This window comes from Octopus bimaculoides, chromosome 19 (genome assembly GCF_001194135.2).
Source record: "Octopus bimaculoides isolate UCB-OBI-ISO-001 chromosome 19, ASM119413v2, whole genome shotgun sequence".
Lineage (NCBI taxonomy): Eukaryota > Metazoa > Mollusca > Cephalopoda > Octopoda > Octopodidae > Octopus > Octopus bimaculoides.
Window position 1 is genome coordinate 30,754,506 of NC_068999.1, and position 8,538 is coordinate 30,763,043.

Genomic DNA, 8,538 nt, shown 5'->3' on the forward strand with positions numbered 1-8,538 from the left:
ACGTGGAATTAAACAACCAAGCGTTCCCGCTCAATTCATTCTCTTTCTTGCTGGCCAGCAATAGAGCATGGACGTGTCAAGCAGTGTCTCTAACATTCCAACCTGGAGACAGTCTCTTTACGTGTATAGCTGTCACTCTCCATCTTTCGGACTTACACTCGACAGCTCGCTCACATCTACATAACAACGTCCCAACAACTATGCTCACACACATAGAAGCTGTAACAACAAGAGCTAAAGATGTATATATTTACAACCTAAATAAAGTGTTGTTTAAGTTGATAGTCTGGAGTTCAGCGTTCCGTTATATTCTATAATTTTATATAGGAAAGTCAGGTATACAACTAATGATGTATAACCAACTTTCCATTGAGTTTTGCAAAAATTTCTTCCAGACTTGGTAATGGGTAATTGTATGTCATCAAATATTCGTTCAAACTTGTTGAAAAGTCAGCACATACTTGTATTTTATTATCTTTTTCTTTACATAAACAGGTGTTTATCTCCAAGCTTTTCAAGTCTATCCAATTCCTCTTTGACTTGATTCAATGCCATGAAAGGTACAGCTCGCTTCGGTTTGAATACTGTTACAGCGTTTTCTTTCACATGAAATTTTAATTTTGTCTTGGTGCACATACCTAATTCTGCAGAAAAAACATGAGGAAAAACTTTTTTCTCGACACCTTATTTGAAACTGGCATAAGAGCCGTTTACATTATTACAAAAAATATTTATAGGGAGGTTCCATAAATCAAATAGTTCCATCCAGCCTGTGCCAAATAAGTTTGTCATATTTTTTAAAACATAAACTTTGGTTTTCAAAGTTTTTCCATGAAATGTCACCACACTTATCATTTCGCCCAAAAATCGCAATTGTTTCTCTGAAATACCTTGTGCAATTTTCAAAGATTTTTTCAATGTAGGCTTTCCTATTTTTCTCCATGTATCATCATTAATTATCATGATATCGCTACCTGTGTCCAACTGTAGTCTCGTATTCACATTGTTTATTTTTATGGAGATAAATTTTCTTTTTTGTGTCACGCTTTGCATTTGTGTTGACAATATTTTTTTCATTCAACCTTTTTTGTTTTACGCAACAATGTGAATTGTGTTCGATTTTTCCACATCCAAAACATTTTAGATTTTTAAAAGGACAGTTTCTTTTAAAATGTATGTCTCCATATCCATAGCATGGTTTGGGTCTTGACTGTTGTTTTTCTCTTTACTTATCTGTTACAGATTGACATGTATGTATATTTGAATAATCTTTTTCGATTTTATTCTGTGTCCTGTCGTAAATTTATAATCCTTTGGTGTTCTTCAGCCACTGCCTGTATAGTTAGTTTTGAATCTTGTTCTAGTTTTGTTAATATCCAAGCCCGTATCTCTGCATCTTTGCTTGCAACTAATCCTTGTACAAAGATTAGACATTTGAACATGTCCAGGGTTAATTCATTTAGTTTAAATTTTTCACATTCTCTGTTTACGATTCTGGCATACCTAACAAAATCTTCAGTTTCTTTTCTTTTTTCAAATTCAAGTACTCTCAACGAATATTAGAGAACTTCTTTCACTGAATATTTTAGATAACAGGTTAATTGTTTCCTCGGAACAAATTTCGGATGGTTTTCTCGGTAGGATGTAATTACTATACTTTTCATGTTCTGTGGGTGATAAGTTTCTTAAAAGAAGTCGCACCTTTTCGTCTGTCCAGTTTCTACATTCTCCTTCTGAAGTATGCAGAAAATGTAATCCCTTTCTCCTGGTTATAAGTAAATTCTTCAATTGAATTAGCAGCCCCATCTGTTAGAAATGAACCTGAAGCATTTTCAGACTGCAACAATAATTCCAACAACTGTTGATTTTGCTGTTGTAGTATCTTTTGTTGCTGTTTCTGTTGTTGTTATTGCTGTCGTAGTTGCCATTGCAACTGTTGCTGCTGTTGTTGTAGTTGTCGTTTCAGCTATACCACAGAAGCTAATAGGTCTTCCATGCTAAGAATGTCCACAGTGAGCTTCTAATGTCTCGTCACCACTCTTATATCCTTGAGTTTGGATATAGACTACACTGTAACAGTGTTATAACACTACAAAAACTAAATCAGTATCAAACACGTCACAAACTTATATCTCTTCTTAACTACTTCTACGACTGCCTTCACAAATGCGACTGCACACACCAAACTGTACGTCGCACTGTCAGCATGCATGCACCTTTATAAAGTTTAGGACAGTTCACTTGCCATCCCACAGGGGTGTCAGAATTTCACCACAACAGTACCTCACCTATTACCCTAAAATAATGCACTTTAGAACCAACTTACATCCTCACTGAATTCTTTACTTCTTTTCTCTCTGAAGATTAATACAAATTTCTGGAAACATGCAGCATGTATCTAGCAGACCTCTGATCAAAGGTGATCAAAGCATGACTTCTTAAATGTTATTTAAACACAGTGTACATTTAAGACTACATTGCCCAGTGTGCTTTTCCGTATTATTTAACCATGAGGTCAGTCATAATTCACCAGACCTCTGATAAAAAGTATTCCAGGTATAGCAATGTCATCTTTTAAGATACTGTGTGTCCAGGATTGCAGTCACCAATGTATCTACCTTTTTCAAGATGAAAATATGTGATAAGAAGGCAATCAGCTGCTATTTCTAGCTGATTTACGGACCATGTAGTGACTTCTGTATCTTGGTTTTAATTTTGTCAAAATAAAATCAATAACCTGGGAGAAGCTACAAGGCCATGGACATTATAGTTCCTCCTTGACAAGAATAAAGTAAAATCTTGTGTAGTTTAGGCATGACAGTGGTGGTTAAGAAGTTATATTCACAGATTTGATCTAATTGCTCATTTTCTTTGGTAAGTGTCATTTACTCTAGCCTTGGGTCAAGCAAAGCTTTGTAAGCAGAATTGTGTTGACAGAAACTGTAGAGAAGTTTGCTGGCTTAAATGTATCTGTTCTTAGGTGGTAGACTGAGTCTGTCAGTTTAATACAACTCAGCTCTTGGGTAGCTTAACAGGATTTATCACTGATTTATTTAGATCAAGTTTTCAATTTAAAGATAAGTTAGTATCCTAACTAACCGTTTCCTACAACTATAGTAACACTTCAGTTGTGCCTTTTTCCTACCCTAACTAGTCTCGGAGAACCTATAATAGATTAATTAGGTGATCTCCTCCCAGTGAGCTAAAAAAAAAAAAAAAACCTTAAAAAATGAAAGATGAGAAATATTTTAAACTAACATGGATTGTGAGTAAGCTGAATTGCTAAGAGTAGAAAGTCATATATACACTCTTGAAATCAACATTCCACAAACACTCCTTTTGGTGAATTGTTAACACATTCATGCTGAGGCCAGAAAATGATATAGAACAGAGTCAGGTGAAAAAGTCCAAATGATCAGCTGAAAAACACAAAATTTCAACTGATACTCAAGGGAAAGGTCCAGATAGTTAGCCAAAAAATGCAGATAGTCAGCTTAAAAGTCCTACTATTCAGGTGAAAACCTCAGATGGTTAGCTGAAAAGTCAAGATAGTCAGTTAAAAAGGCGAGATAGTCTACCAAAAAGAACATGAAATTGGCTGAAAAGCCCAAATTAATTAGCTGAAAGGTTCAGATGGTCAGCTACAAAGCTCAGCCAGTCAACTGAAATGTTCAGATGATCAGCTAAAAAGTCTGATGGGTTAGTAAACATACACTTAAACTACAAAACAATGTTCTAAATTTAGAATTTCACAATATGTGAGATGTATTGAGGGAAGATTTGTATCATTTTAAAAATACAGTAAAAAAGATTTATATGTTTGAAAAACTTGGTGGAAACTTGTTAAAAATTATTACAGTTACATTTCAATATAACAATATACACATACCCACAGGTAAACACAGACAGGTATGCTCACGTGCACACACACACACGCAGAAAGACAGATATACAGTCACAGAGATACATACAGATAAAGAACAAGCAATGTAATGTTAATGATTCTCTTATTGTCAACCACAAAATGTGAAAGTTTTGAGTAGTAAAGTTCTTGGTATTGATGATTAAAAAATTCATGACTTGCATAAAATCCTTCTAATTACCAAAGTTCTATGTGACTTTAACAAAAACTCTCTAATTACCAAAACATACAGCTGAATTATATTGATTTCTGATTCTGATGTTTCATGCACTTCATCTAAGTGTAACTTAAATCTACATTTGATCAGTGATATTTTAAATGATTACGGCATCCCCATTACTGGCCAAAGATCAATGTCTACATCAGAAATTAAAACTGAAATATTTTCTGAGGTAAAATTCTCAATTTTTCATCCACCCTCATCACCAACAGATGCTGTACATTGATAACAGATCTTTTTTTGGATAGTGAAAACTCAATTTTAAACATTGACAACCTTTTCTTCAAAATATTGGTTTTTACTTTTCATTCCAGCATAAAGTCTAAGAGAAAGGATGGGAGTTACGAAGTGTAGGATGGTACAAGGAATACAGTCAATGACAGAAACAGAGAGAAAAGGAAGGGAGAGATAGAGAGATGAAGAAAGAAAGAAGAGAAAGATATCAAATCATTTGCTACAAACTGAATCATTTGTTGATTGCTTGATAGTTTTGAAAGCTAAGCATCAAGGACCAAAAGCAGTTGGAGGCTATGAGTTTGTCAATGGAGATAAAAACAACAGCAGTAACATCATCATCACCATTATCATCAGTAGTAGCAGCAGGAGTAGAGTCATCTTTGCAGCTCCTCCTTCAGCTGAACTACTTCATATAGTCTATTGTCAATAGATATCATGCAATAATAGATTCATGCACAGAAACTGCAAAGGAAATCTACATACCTCGTATGCTGTCTGATTTTTTTCTATTTCTATATATCTGGTTTCCTGCTTCTAACTAACAGCCCAGCATGAACATTATTACATGATGTTCGCTGAAGTGTAATGAATCACTGCCTTACATAATATTTCAGCTGATGAATGGCCAGAAACAAAAGCCAGCATTTTGACACCAATACTTGCAATCTATATTCACAACTAAATAAGCCAAGAGCCATAAATATAAATAAAGACCAGAAATTTGGCTGTAGTAATTGTATTGTTTACTATGTGAACATAAAAATCTATTGTAGACTGAATAAAAGTTATCAGTTATAATGATAATGATGTAGACTTAATTGAAAGAAGGGAAAAACTTAGAGGATAACATGAAGCACAGAAAAGAGATAATATCTACATATATTTGGAAATGATTATAACATTGTACTATCATAATCACTCTTTTATCCAAAAATAAAATCATGGTGTAGATTATAAAATTAAATTAAATAAGCCATTCCATAATGGTGTTAAAAATACAGAATTACAAAATCAGACTATTTCCTAAAGTTCTTTTTAACTATATTCAAAAGCAATATCTTAGATTTTCTTCATAAAAATTTTGCACAGTACAATGTGTGTGTGTGTGTAAGTGTGAGAAGTAGAGAGAGAGAGAGAGCATATATGCATAATGTGTATAACATGATTTACCAACAATTTTTGTGTAACAAGCAGACCTAACTCTGGGCCTGTGCATTATTTGAGACACTATGGAACCAGACTCATTTCATCTGGGGAACAGATGATGATAGTTGGATGGGGCCAAATCAGGAGAATAGGGAGGGTGATCAAACAATTTAAAGCCACAGTCATGTACACCAGCTATTGAAACTAAGGACTTGTGTGCTGGAACATTGTTCTGGTGAAACAAGAACCCTAAGTTTTCCTGGGTATTTGGTCTTGATACCCTTTTGTAACTGCCTTGGCAAATCAGTATAGTATTCTCCATTGATGCCGTGAACTTTTTGAAGGTAGTCAATAAACAATGCCTTTTGCATCTCAAAAAACTGAGGATATCACCTTCCCTGCAGAAGAAATGACCTCTGGTCTTCTTTGAAGAAGGTGAGGAGGGGGTGTTTCCACTGCATAGATTGTCTCTCTGTCTCTGATTCAAAGTAAAGAACTCAACACTCATCCTGGGTTAGAAAACATTGAAGAAAACCAACTGAATCCACCTCAAATAATGCCAGATTTTCCTGTGATCTGATCAGATGTCAGAAGATGTGACACCCACTGAGGAGAAATCTTTGTTATGTCAAGTTCACAGGATATGCTAATAGCATTGGCTATTTCATTTAATGTCAATCACCTATCATCCCTCACCATCCTGTCAAACATATTTCATTCTATATATAAATGTTGATAGTATAGTGTCACCTCACCCCCCTACTAAACCTACCCCATCATCTTTTCACTTTGTCACTTAGAGCTGACATTACACTGTCCCTTTAATTGCTCATTCCCACAACACTGACTTCTTTGTTATTCCTTTATCACCCGCTCACAATTATAAAATTTGTCCTCCCAACTTTAACTTCTCTCAACACCTCACCTAAAGCCATTACTCTCTTGCTCCTGTTCTCCCTTTTAGTGGTGGGGTGCTTTTTAGTCTTGCAACGTAAAAGTGACCTAACTAATATTGATGATCAGAAGAAAACAACAAAAAAAAAAAACATCCAATATATTTTGTAAAGTAGTGTTGGAACAGAGTGGAGACAAAATAAGGTTGAGAGGATGCTTTCGTTCTGCAATGGAATATGACAACCTTTCTACTGGTGCATGGAAAAATGCAGCTAGTACACTCTGTAAAGTGGTTGACGTTAGGAATATCATCCAGTCATAGAAACTATGACAAAACATGTTTGAGCAAGATCTGGCTGTCTGATGTGTTGGATCTTGTTAAAATGTCCAGCCTCTGCCAGCATAGAAGGCTGATGTAAAGTGATGATGATAATGATGGTGATAATAAAAATAATAATGGCACATACATACTAACAGTAAATAAAGACAATAGTTTGGTATGTCACAAATTGTTGTGTTTCTCCTTCAGTTCGTTCTTTATTATTTTCACAGGACTTCAAAGCAGAAGCGTCAGCATTCTGATAAAAAAATTCAATTCCATAAATAACTGTATGGTGTCATCCTTCATGTCGAATTGTATTTAAAATAACTTTGAATGCATAATATACAAAAGAAAGGTGTTCTAAATACAGAACACAAATTAATAGAGAGATATGGAGGGAGGGTTTGTTTGTTTGACCGACCGACCGATCTATCTATCTATCTATGTGTGTTTGCATGTATGTATGCATACACACAAGCACAAGTCTATTCTTATGTATGCATTTCCATGTTAGCATAAGTTAGATGAATACAGATTGGGACATTATTTCACTGCTGGATACTTTTGTAGTAGCTAATACTTACCTATTTTTTCATGTAATGTATCTTTTATATTTCATCCATTACAGAGCTATGGAACATTTTGTTGGTACAGAAGGTCAATAAACCTGATATTTTTTTACTCAACATTTTAATGAGAAAATGTAGAATGTAAACATTCACAAACACACAAACGTGTGAAGAATATTACAGCTTCATATTAGAAAGAAAAAGTTGGTTATGTATTTCCGCTAAAATACTTCAAAACAAAAACTTCTGAATAGAATCAGTTAAAAATGATAAAATCTCCAAAAATGCATGAAATAATTGAAATATTAAATGATTATGGTTGCACCATGGACATGGTAGTACCCTCCATAAATAATATAGTTATTTTTCTCCTTCCATGTCAAAAGAATAGTCAAGATTTCAATAGCAAGACAAAGAAAGAATTCTTTTATGTAGACAAGTAATTCAAGATGAAACCTATCTCTTTATGTGTTGAATGTCATACCAAATAAAAAAAAAGTATATTATAAAAACAAAAAACATAAATGTTTCATATCAATAATCAATAATATTTACGATGACACAATGTTTGTTACACATAAGGAAAAACAAGTAAAAAAAAGTGACATTGAAAGGAAGTAGTGATGTGTTTCTAAATGGGGATTGAAACCAGAAATTACAGTTTTACTGAGAATATATTTTTATAGCAAGGTTTCGTAAAACCAAGTTAATGTATAGTAATGGTTGGTAGTTACATTTAAACTGAATGTAACAACTGGAGACCTTTAATATATTTTATTTGGAGCAATGGTGTAATAATAAACTTTGGAGAAAGATAAAACCAGTTCACTACCAGCTTTTTGTTGTTCAAGAACAGAAAGTTGCTACTAAAATAAAGCACATTAAGTTGTATAAAGTATGTTGTGGAAGGTATACTGTGTAAGATATGCTATGGAAGGTATACTGTGTAAAGTATGTTGAGTAAAAAATGCTGTATAAAGTATCCAGGGCTGTCGCATGACTTTTAGAGCCCCGCCCCGAAACTTTTTGTTTCGATGCCCCATCTCTTCAATCAAAATTCATAAGCTACACACCATTATTATCTGCAAAAATCAAACATAGTCCCTTACAGCTTGTGTTTTAGACTCATCACAGCAGAGTCTACTGTGATGCTTCTAAAATACAACATAAAATAACTAACGGTATATCTTTTTTCTATCCCTCTGTACAAAAATAGATACACACACTT

General features: G+C 34.1%; 1 protein-coding gene across 10 annotated transcripts in view; it reads right to left on the reverse strand.

Annotated features, from left to right (window-relative positions):
• LOC106871878 (blood vessel epicardial substance-B) overlaps nucleotides 1-8,538 on the reverse strand; it is a 535,134-nt gene that overhangs the window by 331,873 nt on the left and 194,723 nt on the right. The gene's annotated exons all lie outside the window — the stretch shown is intronic.